The following is a 12,719-nucleotide window of genomic DNA, read 5'->3' on the forward strand; positions in this document are numbered from 1 at the left end:
GTGACCACAATGGCAGAGCTGGGCAGTTGCCACAGACACCCATGAGCCAGAGTCCCCCTGTCTCCCTGAGGGGAGAAGGCTCTCTGTTCTCTGACATACAGCACACAGAGCAGACACACAGAGACAAGAAAACTTTGTGTGGGGGTTGGGACAGAATGGGCCCCACCCTAAGAATGGAGAAAGTCCTGGTCTATGTTGACAATGGAAGGACTATAGAGAAGCTGGCAGGCAGACCAGGGGGGGCGAGTCTGATCCCAGGGAGCCAGCGCCACCATCCGAGCCGCCCCCACCCGGCCAGGCGCCCTCTGAGCCGGCTACTCCTGCGCAGGAAGTACTGGCGGAGGCTGCCCACAGAGCCCTGATGCCCGGGTGTCCCCTGCATTGTCACCTCCCGCAGGGGGAACTCTGGGAGAGGGGCCGCGTGCAGGGCTGGGAGGAGCAGGGCCTGGGGCCTGGCAGGGCACAGAGGGACGGCGCGGCTCTTTCCCAGGAAACCCGGCACCCTGGAGCAAAAGCACTGGCAACCCCCTTCCCCTCCAGGAAGCAGCACTAAGCTGACCGGCTGCCCAGTGAGTCAGTCACCCAGGAGAGGGGCAGCCCAAGGTAAAACGTATGCTGAACCTCCCCACACACAAAGGATGCACAAACCAACAGCATTTTTGTTTTTTTGACAAGCAGAGAGCATAGTGAGAGAGAGAGAGCCAGAGAGAAAGGTCTTCATTTTGCCCTTGGATCACCCTCCAATGGCCGCCGTGGCCGGCGCGCTGCGCCCGGCACACCGCGCTGATCCGAAGGCAGTAGCCAGGTGCTTCCCCTTGTATCCCAAGGGTGCAGGGCTCAAGCACTTGGGCCATCCTTCACTGCCTTCCTGGGCCACAGCAGAGATCTGGCCTGGAAGAGGGGCAACCGGGACAGAATACGGCGCCGCTAGGTGGAGTATTATCCTATTGAGCCGCGGGGCCGGCAACACCAACATTTTAAACGCACACAGGACCCCACCACGCGGCTGCCATGCCCTAGGCCTCGCACACCTGCAGGGGCGGTGGGCAACACTGGCGGGCTGAGTCCACACAGCCCGGGAGGCTGGCGTGCAGGAGACAGGTTCTTCCCGCCAAGGGTTCCTGACCGCCTCACCCCACCCCACTGGGGCTCTGCACTCTCCTGTGTCCCAGGCTCTCAGCACGGAGGCCCCCTGCTCTCAGTGCACAGTGGGGCTGCGGGCAAGGACCCCGCCCCTTCTCACAGGGGCCGCCATCGCTGGCACCGCTGCAGGCCCGAAAAACACCAAAGACGCTGGCCTGCCACAGACCTGCCCCTGCCTGCGCTGTGTGGCCCAACAGAGCAACCCTGGCCATTCGGACAGCGACCAAGGGGAGCGTGGGCCGCGCCCCTGATGGAAATCTCATGTCCCTAGCGCGACCCTCGAACTCTGGGTCCTCCCAGGGGCTGCGAAGAACCTGGTGAGGGAAGACCAAGCAGCGCCCGAACCATTCCAGGTTCTGAGTTTGGGTAAATGAGACAGCTTGGCGCCGCCCGGAGCCGTCCCAGGCTGAGAACGTGGACGCAGCGCCCAGGTGTGCGGGAGCTAAACTGCGGTGGTGCGCGGGCCCTTGGCGGCGATGGTGGGTCAGCGGGCGAGGCGCCCGCCCCCTGCCGGCCGTTGTTGCCCAGAGTGGAGCGCGCTCTCCAGTACGCGGTGTCTGCTCGCCCCCTAGCGGCTGTCCCGGGAGACGCCTTGCAGATAGAAAGTGCAAACATGAGACTTGGTTGGTTTTTATTTGTAGATCTATTTTACTTATTTGAGAGGCAGAGAGAAAAGACAGAGAGAGGCAGAGACAGAGAGACACAGAACTAACTCCCATTCACTGGGTCACTGCCCAGATGCCCAGTAGAAGCTGGGAGCTAGGAGCCCAATCCAGGTCCCCCAAGTGAACCACCACCTCCTGCTTCCAAGGTGTGTGTACTAGCAGGAAGCTGGAATCAGGGCCGGAGTCAGGACTTAAACCCAGGCACTCCAATATGGGATATGGTCATCCCAAACAGGGGATGAACAATTCTGTCAAATTCAGGCCCCTTGTTTTATTTGTAAAAGCTTTAGTACACACAGTTTAAGAATGCAAGGGAGGTGTCTGGAGGACTCCTAGCCTCTTCCCACGACTCTCTCCTACCATCTTGGACACTGACCGTGGCCAGGTGGCTGAATCCTGGCCCACCTACTGTGTCCGGAAGTGATATGCGGTGCACACACCTGGCCTGTGAATACACTCCCATGTGTTGGCCTACACTGCCTTCCCTTTGCAAGGGTTGGCAACGATCCAAGCACCACAAACACAACACATGTGTGAGTGGGGCAAGGCTTCAGCAGGGAGCCAGCAGCACTGGAGGGTACCTCATCACTGCCTGCACCACCTGTCTCGATGCCGGCACCAACACTGGAGGCTGAACCTGCTCTGCCATGGTGCTGACCTGGGATTTGAAACGAGCAGACAACCGTGTGCATAACTGATTCAGAAGAGTCAGGTGGCAACTTCCTCTGGTTTCTCTGCAGGGGAAGTGCAGTGAAGGAAAAGGGTGCTTCACCATCACTTGGCAACCTCCTGGGGGTGTGGGGATGGCGGCTCGTATTTGTTTTCTGTTTGTTTGTTTTCAGTGGGGCCAATTTCTTAGAACCTCTGGACCGTGATTCCCAAACAGGGGCAAGCGAGAAGAGCTGCGTGTTCACCTTTCTGTTTGGGATGAAACTGGAGTGGGACTGACCACCCAGATCTCCCCCCACGCAGCGCTCCAGCTCTCCACCCAGGCCAGCCGTCCCGGGGAGGGCAGCGGTGGCAACAGGTGTTTGGGGTCTGTGGGATTCTGACTCTGACTCCTGTCTCCAGGAGAATGCTGGGCCGGCCCAGTCATGCCCCCCTGACTGCGGGGACCCATTTCCCACATCTCAAAGGCATCCAGACGCCCTTGCTTTCCCAGCACTGCTCCTAAGCATGGCCTAGGATAGGGCAGGAACACAGCAGGTGCAAGATGTCTCAGGTCACCAGCCCCGAGGAGGACAGAGAATTGCAGTGTCCCCAAGGCCAGCGCTCACAGCCAGAGCTCCCGCCATACAACATCGTCCTGCAGGGGGTGGAGTCTCACCCGCTGACAACAGTCTCCACCAGCGGGCAGTTCGGGCCCCGGGGAATGGGTGCCTGGTACAGGGCCCCGGGAAGGCCCGGGGCTGCGCCAAGAGTGAGGAAAAGGGTCATTTCCTCAAAACTCAGGACTTTGCCCCAACTGAGAACCGGAATGGTTCGGGCACTACTGGGACTTCCCTCGCCAGGATCCTCGCGGCCCCTGGGAGGACACCAGAGTCTTGGGTCGCACTGGGGACGTGAGATTTCCATGAGGAGCGCGGCCCACGCTCCCCTCGGTTGCTGTCCGAATGGCCAGGGTCGCTCTGTTGGGCACACAGCGCAGGCAGGGGCAGGTCGGTGGCAGGCCAGTGTCTTTGGTGTTTTCCGGGCCTGCATCAGTGCCGGTGATGGCGGCGCCTGTGTGAAGGGGCGGGGTCCTTGCCCGCAGCCCCACTGTGCACTGAGAGCACGGGGCCTCTGTGCTGAGAGCCTGGGACGCGGGGAGAGTGCAGAGCCCCGGCGGGGTGGGGTGAGGGGGTCAGGAACCCTTGGCGGGAAGAACTTGCCTCCTGCACGCCGGCCTCCTGGGCTGTGTGGACTCAGCCGGCCCGTGTTGCCCACCGCCCCTGCAGGTGTGCGAGACCCAGGGCGTGGCAGCCGGGTGGTGGGGTCCTGTGTGCGTTTAAAATGTTGGTACTTTGTGAATCGTGGGGGTGTCAGCGTCCATTTTGCATTGGGCTGCCCCTCTCCTGGGTGACTGACTCACTGGGCAGCCGGTCAGCTTCGTGCTGCTTCCTGGAAGGGGGGGGCAGTGCTTTTCCTCCAGGGTGCTGGGTTTCCTGGGAAAGAGCCGCGCTGTCCTCTCTGTCCCCTGCCAGGCCCCAGGCCCTGCTCCTCCCAGACCTGCACAAGGCCCCTCTCCCAGAGTTCCCCCTGCGGGAGGTGACAATGCAGGGGACACCCGGGCATCAGGGCTCTGTGGGCAGCCTCCGCCAGCACTTCCTGCGCAGGAGCGGAGGCACAGAGAGCGCCTGGCCGGGTGGGGGCGGCTCTGATGGCAGGACTGGCTCCCTGGGATCAGACTCGCAGCCCCTGGTCTGCCAGCTTCTCTATAGTCCTTCCATTGTCAAAATAGACCAGGACTTTCTCCATTCTTAGCATTTCTCAGGGCAGTCACTGAGTTATCTTTTTTGTTTTTTTTCTGATGAGGAAGTGGAAACCTGGCAGGAGCCACAGATGTCACCCAGAACTGCTCCCTGCATGCATCCGCGCCCCATCCATCTCCTCCCTCCCTCTGCCTCCTCTCCGTCTTCAGGTTCTCCCTCCTCTGTCTCCTTTTCCACTTTCCCCCTGTTTTTTCTTCCTCTCCTTCCTGTGGGACTTTTCTCAGCCTGGTGGCCGGAGGAGGGTGGCCTGGCAGAGTTTGCAGTGTCCGGGAGAACTCACCAAGCCTGGGGAGTGGGGTTAGCATTAGCGTGAGGGTTAGCGCAGGTCACTTGGGCCATGGGGAGTGGTGTTAGGACAGGTGTGAAGGGAGAAGGCAGAGTAGGGAGCTGGCTGCAGAGCCTGGAACCAGTGCCTATGTTCATGTGGTGGCCTCTTGGTAATGGAGGAGTGGGAGACCCATAGGTGAGGGTCTGTGTGAGTGCAGGTGGCTGTGGGCTGTGTGCTTGTGGGTGCATGCACATGCGTGAGTGTGCAAGCTTGGTCATGAGTCACAGCCCACAGGAGTAGAAACAGAAGGAGCAGTGACCATGCTGGGTGCAGAACTTGGTGACAAAACGCGATTTCCACCAAGGACAGCCAGACCCCAGGGAGAAACGACAGCTTCTGTGGCATTCCAGGTGATGTGCCAGATGAACTTGGGACCCTCCAGTGCAGAGAGTGCACAGAGCCTGGCGGGTCAGGCCAGAGGGTGTCCAAGCCTTTTGGAAGAGGCTCCCACTGATCGAATTTGATCAGCAGAATAAAACATTTACTAGCAGATAATGGCTGATTATGTCAAAGAGCAATCCAAGAGTCCACATTGTCAACCTCTCTCAGTGTATCTTTTTTTTTCCTAAGATTCATCTAGTTATTAGAGAGCAAAGTTAAGACAGAGAGGGAGAGACACAGAGAGGTCTTCCATGTGCTGATCACCCCCATATGGCAGCAATGGCTGAAGCTGCGCCGATCCAAAGCCAGGAGCCAGGAGCTTCTTCTGAATCTCTCATTTATTTTGGATGTGGAGAGACCTGGATACTATGGGATGCTGGCTGTGGCAGGGCCTAGGGTCCAACGAGTGCCCAGCAGCATGGCACCCTTCTTGGGAATGGCAGGGCCGACCTGTGGTGCCTGAGCCCCCGTGTGTCCCCCTAGGGGGTGGCCCGTGGCTGCACCCAGCAGAGAGATCCTGGAGCCTCCTCAGGCTTCAAGGAGAGCAGTGCGAGGAGGCCGAGATCCTGCACGTTGTCATACAAAAAAGAGGAAAGAGGGCACCAGTCACTGGCTGGAAAGTGAGTCCCAGGCCAGATGCCATCCTGGGGGCGTGGTCTGCCTGTGCCAGGAAATTGCAGTCTCTGCTGCAGCCAGGGAACAGTCACTGACCTGACAGCGGCCTCCCCGCCCCCACCCCTGCAGCAGAGTGCGCTCCACCCTTTCCTCCCCACGCCCGTGCCCCCTGTCCCGAGGGGCTTGGTCTGACTGCCAAGGGGGGCGTTTTCACCAGGGAGCCTTTGGATTGGCAAGAATGTAACTTGCCGGCCAGTGTGGAGTGTCCGAGGAAAGATTCGCTGGGCAGGGAACCCCACTGTCCTGCTCAGGGACCCTGCGGCCCTGACAGACACACATAGCACCAAGCCTGCACTTGGACCTGCACCCCAAAGCACAGGTCCCAGCGCAGCAGTACCCTCCACACCCAGCACTTGTCCCTGTGACATGGGTGCCTGTTTCTGGCACTCACCTGTGCTGTGTCGAGAGAAGCCAGGGACAGGTGGCCCCGGTGGCATCTAGTCCTGCGCCCCCTGCAGGGGCTGGAAAGAAACGTGACCACTTCTAGAGGCTACACGAAGCCTCCTTGTGTGGACATCATGGTCCCACCTGGATTTGGTCACAAAGACCCTTCCCTGTCCCTGCCCTTGGCTCCTTGGCAGAGGAGAAGGGGACTAAGGCTCCCTCTTTGTCACTTCTCCCGTCCACCCCCAGGCCACTGGTGTTTCCACGGCTGACCCAGGTTACTCCTCAGGGAGCTGCACACTGGGCAGCTCACGCTGGGCAGTATCTGTGCCCTCTGTGGGTTGGGGCGAGGAGAAGGCGCTCAGGGACCTTAACTGGGCTGTGAGCGTGAGCAGTGCCTGTGGGGCCAGGAGGTGAAGAAGGCCCGGCCCTTCCCTGTCTACTGCCCGGTACAGCCCTGCTAACTCTGTAATGGGTTCAGCAGCAGACAGGGAGGGAGGGACCTGCCGGACTGTGACGCCTGCAGGCCAGCCGCACCCTCTGCAGCATGGCCAAGGGTTCTTGGGGGCTCTGGCCACTGTTCCTAACCCTGAGAATGCAGGGCCAGACACCCAGCTCACCACCCCCACATTGTGCAAAAGAAAAGCACCTTTCTCTTGCCCACCTTCAAAGCGCAAATCCCGGGACACCAGGCACCCAGCCCTCAGCAGGGGCACTCTGCCTGCACCCTCCCGGCAGTGGGTAGTCAGGGGGTGGAAGAACAGGGCAGCCTCTGGAGCATGGCTTTGGTTGGAATCATTTTTGTTTTGCAGGATGAAAGGCTTCTGAGTGGTGTAGGATATTTGACACTTTTTCTTCAGACTCCTATGAAAGAGGTAAACTTGTGAAGGAACTGGGCCTCCGAGCAGGTACCATGTTCAAACTTTGAAGTGGGTGGGTGTGTCATGCCGTGACACCCTGCATCCTGGTCCCCACCTGGAGCCAAGGTCCTCAGGGGAGCTGGGTTGGGGGTGGGGTGGCCTCCAGGCCCTGTGCACAAAGTCTAGACATCTCCTAAACCTCTGGCTCCACAGCGCCACCCCCTGGCCACAGCCAGCATGGAGCTGCTGCAGGAAGTCCCTGGTAGGAGCCTGGGTGTAGGAGACACAGACCTCCCTAACAGCATTGGAAGCACACGAGTCCCTGGGGTTGGTGCCCGTGTGAGTGAACATTCTCCTAGAGATGTGCACCTCAGGACAGGGGTCAGAGGTGATTCCAGAGTAGTGAAGTCAAACGTCTCCAAACCTAGCCCAAAGGCTGGGGGCAGGGGCAGGGGCAGGAGGGGCCAAGGCCTTGGTTGCCAGTCACAAAGGCAGCATAGGTGGCAGTCTGGCTATGCGGGCGCTGCGTGGCTTTTTTTTTTAAGATTTATTTGATTTGAAAGTCATAGTTACACAGAGAAAGGAGCAGCAGAGAGAGAGAGTGAGAGAAATGAGATAGAGAGAGAGGTCTTCCATCTGATGGTTTGCTCCTCAAGTGGTGCAAGGATGGAGCTACGCCAATCCGAAGTCTGGAGACAAGAGCTTCTTCCAGGTCTCCCAGGCGGCTGCAGGGGCCCCAGGACTTGAGCCATCTTCTACTGCTTTCCCAGGTCATAGCACAGAGCAGGATCGGAAGTGGACAGCTGGGTCTCGAACCACACCCATAGGGGATGCTGGTGATTCAGGCCAGGGCATTAACCCACTGTGCCACAGCGCCGGCTCCACTGCAAGGTTTTCCGTGGGACCCTGGCTCTTCCTGTGGTCCCCCAGGCTTGTGTATGAGCACCCTGAATTAATGCCTCATCCCCTGTTGTCCAGTTGGGGGGCACTCATATAAAAACAATGGCTCAGTGTCCCCGGGGTCTTTGTGGACCTCGGCCTTGGACGGGGACACCTTTGTTGCTGAGGCAGGAGGCCCTGGGGAGCACGAGGATGGGGGCCTCAGACCCAGTCCCCGCTCCGGGAACCTTGTGCTTTTGTCCCCCACGCCCCGTGTGGCCCTCCCTCCAGCTGGGTAGAACTTTCCCCTGGGGACTGCCTGAGTGGGCAGGATGGGGCTCAGCCCTTCCACCAGGAGAGAGGCAGGGCCTTGTGGTCATAGGAAGTTTGTCTGCCTGGTCCCTGCTGGGTGGGTTTTCCTCCTTGGATTCGCTCCACGATCAACCCAGGGCTTTGTAATTTAGGATGTGGTCAGTGACTGACCGGTCTTCAGTGTCAGTGCCAGTGTCCCTCCCGTCCACGGGCACAGCTCTGCCCTCTGGGGCCCTGCTCTGAGAGGTAGCTCTGCCGGTCCCTTCCTTCACTTCCATGCTGAAGCTACCGAAACAAAGGCTTTGCTTTCTCTAAGGGGTTTCTGCGGCTCCCGGAGTGGGAGGGCCCCGTTGCTGTGTCCCTTCTTTGATTCTCCAGTGAAGAGTCCCCCGGGGCCTCCGTCTCCCTCCTGGGTTGCATTCTGGCCCTGTTTGCACCCCAGACAGCCCGAGAGACCTCTGAGGCCTCTCCTGGCCATCCAAGGTGGCGTCAGGCTCCTGGGGTGGGAAAGTCTTGTGCGAGGTTGGGTGCTGAGGGGGTGTGGCATTGGGTGCTATGCTGGTCTGTGCAGGCAGCTACAACAGCAGAACTGAGGCTGGGAACTTAACAAACAGCAGGGATGGTGCCCACAGTGCTGGAGGCTGCCGAGTCCAAGATGAAGGTGGTGGGAGAGGCCCTGTTGACAAGGCTCACTCTTAGAAGATGCTACTCCACAGCTCAGGGGCCCCTGGACCCCTCACTCCAGCCCTGAAGCTGGAGCCCTCCAGCCTGCTTCCTGCCTCAGAGGGCACACCTCACACAGCTAGCACAGTGGCATCTTGTTCAAGTAGTGGAGTTTTGGGGGGAAAGCAACTTCAGACCATAGCAGGTCCCAGGAGGAGGTGGGATGTGCATGGTGAAGATGGAGGTGGACGGGGACAGAAGGGAGAGGGAAGAGGTGGGTGCTCAATGGTGTCAGGGTGGTGTGGCAGTCACAGGGACTGGACCTGGGTCGGGGCTCACTGACTGTGACAGGGGTGACACGGACCTGCAGTGGAGGCCGGAGCTGCCTCCCCAGGACCCAGGTGACAAAGGCAGAGCAGCGAGGCGAGTATGGTGGGAAGAATCCCTGTATCCCTAAAGATCTACTCAAGAAATTTATACTCAGTAAATAAAAGGTTTCTAAAAAACAAAGCAAAACACCCTGGGAAGGTGCCTGCAGGACACAGGAGGCTCTGAGGGCACGCAGTGGTCCCTGGCCACCATGCCCCTCACCGCCTGACCTTCCCTTTGGCGGCCCTTCTTAGCTGCTTATATGCCCCTCCCCTCTGGGTTCTCCTCTTGGGGTCAAGTCAGGGCGGCCCCTGGGGTCCAGGGGGCAAGCCGGAGGGGGTGATTTCAAAATGGAGAAGACTGTTTTTTGAGGAGGCGGGGCTAGGAGCCCTGGTCCCTGTTTAATGCCTGCCTTCCCCGGGGTGGGGTGGGGCCCAGAGTGATGGGCTCTCCTTTGATGAGAGCCCCTACCTGGCTGCCCTGCGTGCCCGCAGTAACTGAGCACAGCTGGAGGAGGAAGAGTGTCCCTTGCCACGTGAGTGGGTCCCGGGCTGCCCGGACCTCCTTCCCTCATGGTGGTTCTGAAAGGCCGGTGAATCGCACGGCCCCTGAATGCAGGGAGGTGATGGAGAGATGAGCCCAACCCCTGAAGGCAGCAGGATCTGAAATGCAGCCCATGCCTCACAACACGGCAGGAGAACGGCCTCTGTGCTCGCGAGCCTGCGGCGGCTCCGAGCAGAGTGCAGGCCCGGGTCTCAGAGCGAAGAGACCGTCATCACCTGGCCTGCAGAATTCAGAAATCAGGCTAAAGGGGGCTGTGAAGCCCAGGGCGTCTGCTCCCACCAAGCCAAAGTAGATGTGTCTCAGCCCCGCCCCTTCTGCCCTCTCAGCTCCGGATGTTTTGCTGGGACAGCTCAGCCTGCGCACGGGTGCTCACCCCCGTCCCTTGCCCTCGACTTCACCCATGCGACGCTTTGTTAGATGGGTCCCCTTCCCCCGACAGGGAGATGTTGTTGGTGCATCTTCTCCCTCCAGGGGCCTGGGCATTTCCCAGGTATTCTTCCCAATTCTCAAGAAGACTAGTATCCGGACCAAAAGCCAAAGTATGTCCAAGTCTTCCCCATTGAATACACTGGGCTGCTGCCTCTCTGCCGTGTCAAAGCCAGCTTTTCCCAGACCTGGAGGCCTCCCTGGAGTTCCTGTGGTCACTGCGGCCACCTCTCCTGTCCATCCCTGGAGCCATGGGGTCCTCCCTCTACTGAGCTCCTACAGCACAGCACTGAGTACTTCTGCCAGGCACGTCGTGGCCCTCCTGCCAAAGCAAGGTTGAAGAGAAGCCCCAGCCCCCGCTAGGCACTGTGGGGAGTTCTGTCACATGGCCTTGGAGTTCTGTCGTCTTCCTTGGGGCCCAGAGCCTTGGGGAGGTGGGAGACTCAGAGCAGGGAAAAGCCTTGCCACGGAGCCACAGCTGCTAAGTGGCAGAGGCACATCTGAGTCCAGGAGAAGTCAGGGACCCTTGTGTGTGGATTTCACAGAAGACAGGAAGAGACAGGCCAGGCAGGGCTGCGTCGGATCCGGGGAGGTGCCAGTGACCACCAGGGAGAAAGAGTGAAAACAAGAAAACTTGAATTGGGAAAATAAATAACTTTAATAACAGACACATAAATTAAGGAAATCTATTGTCCCACATGGAGAACCATGTCATATAAATAAAGGGATGGACAACTTCCATTTTCAACCATAAAAATTCTCTAAATAATCAGGTTTCTTCGCTGGACGTGGGGAGAAATTCATATATGAAATCTGTGAAACCACTACAGTACAAAGCTTGGTAATAAAAAAAGGAAGACAAATGCAGAAAATCTCTCCCTACATAAACGAAGATACAGATCTACTCATTTCTATATGTAAATACAAAATTATTAGTACTTATGGATCTCTAGCACTGTATGTCTTGATAAGAGCCTCATTTGTTCAAATAAACATGAAAACATAAACAGTAAAAACGCCCAAATCGGGAAGGTCTTCAATATCCCAGAAAAGCCCCGGACTTCCTTGCTGAGTCTGAACTTGAGGTTTGTCCTAGGGGACAGGCAGCCCAGCACTGGGTGGGATCCCGTGGGGGTGGGAGAGAGACTCCCTGCCCAGTATTTGCAGGGCCCGGGATTTGAGCTCTGCCGCTGGAACTACCGGGGTCCTGTGCAGGACGCTGCTGTCACCTTCCCACACTGAGTTGGCAGGGGAGGACCAGACAGCCCTGGGGCAGAAAGAGGGCTGTGTCCTGGAGACTGAGCAGGTGCCTCCCAGGGGCCCATTAAGGCCAGGGAGGAGCAGGGGTGCAGGGCAGCGAGCCCAAGGGCCAGGACTGTGGCTGCAGCAGAGCGTCGAGCGTGGCCAGCGCCCAGTGCAGGGCGGCCCCTGTGTGCGCCAGCTGCCAGGAGAGCCAGGCGCGCTGCGAGGCCCTGGGCTCCCCGCCGCGGCCGCCCATGGGCAGGAAGGCGCCCCCTGGAGCCTGCAGCTCTTCCAGGCCCACTTCCAGCGCGCCCAGGTGGGTGGAGAGTCGGGCCAGCTCCTGGGAAGTCTGTGGTGGGCTGTGGTGGGCCGACGGGTGTCTGCGGAGACTTGGAGAGCTGCGTGGGTCCTCAGGGATGTGTGAGCGGCGTCCCCGGGTGCGGATCCTCTCTGGGGGTCTGCGCTGTGTGTGCTTCTCCTGCAGGCGCCAATTCCTGCGTGCAGAGCCTACGCACCAGAGCGCAAAGTGTTAGGGAGGGGCCGTGTGTAACACCAAGGCTCATTTCTGAGGTCACCAAACCCCATCCCACCCAACACCACTCCCGGGAGCCCTACTGGGATCCTGTGGGCCTGGGTCCAATCCAGGGCGCTCTGTCAGCCCCGAAGAGCATCAGCCATTTGCACCAGCAGAGGGCTCAGTCACTGGCTTGGTCCTGTGCCCCACCCCCACCTCTCTGAAGCCGCAGCCCCCAACCTACCTCCTCTGTTAGGACGTCCCCGAGGGGAGACCCAGACTGGGGCTTTCCTCTATCTGGGGCCGCAGACCTCCGTGCCTTCTTCCTGTCTTCGCGCTCTGCATCTTGTGGGTGGGGGCGACGAGGGGAGACACTGGGGCTTCTCCTGCGCTTGCCCCTGCAGCCCGTGGCCTCCTCCCTCTGCCTGGGGAGTCCTGAGGGGAAGAGGGCAGCAGTGAGTTTCCTGCACCAGCACTGGAGTCTGGGCCAGGACAAGTGAGCTGCAGGAGATGGGGAACGCCCCCCACACCTGTCCCCTTTCTCCCAGGGTCCTGAGGGACCACACCCAGCTCCCCAGGGCCCAGCCTTGCTCTGCATGTTTCTGGGGAGGTCCTAGTCACTGCCAGCCCAGCCCTGTCCGGAGTCAGAGGAGGCTCAGCTGGCAGACTCTGCCCTTCACCTTGGGCCCCCCAGCACCTTATTCAGGACAGGACTGAAGCCTGCTGCCTGCTCACCCCACCCTCAACGGGGCCTCCCGAATCCCTGAGAAATGAGATGAAAAAATTCATTTGTGGAGCGCACACAGTTTTTGGAAGGCATGCATTTGAGGGTTCTCCAAACAG

The sequence above is a fragment of the Oryctolagus cuniculus genome, chromosome 1 (assembly GCF_051225735.1).
Source record: "Oryctolagus cuniculus isolate XC-2025 breed Fujian yellow rabbit chromosome 1, ASM5122573v1, whole genome shotgun sequence".
NCBI classification, from domain to species: domain Eukaryota; kingdom Metazoa; phylum Chordata; class Mammalia; order Lagomorpha; family Leporidae; genus Oryctolagus; species Oryctolagus cuniculus.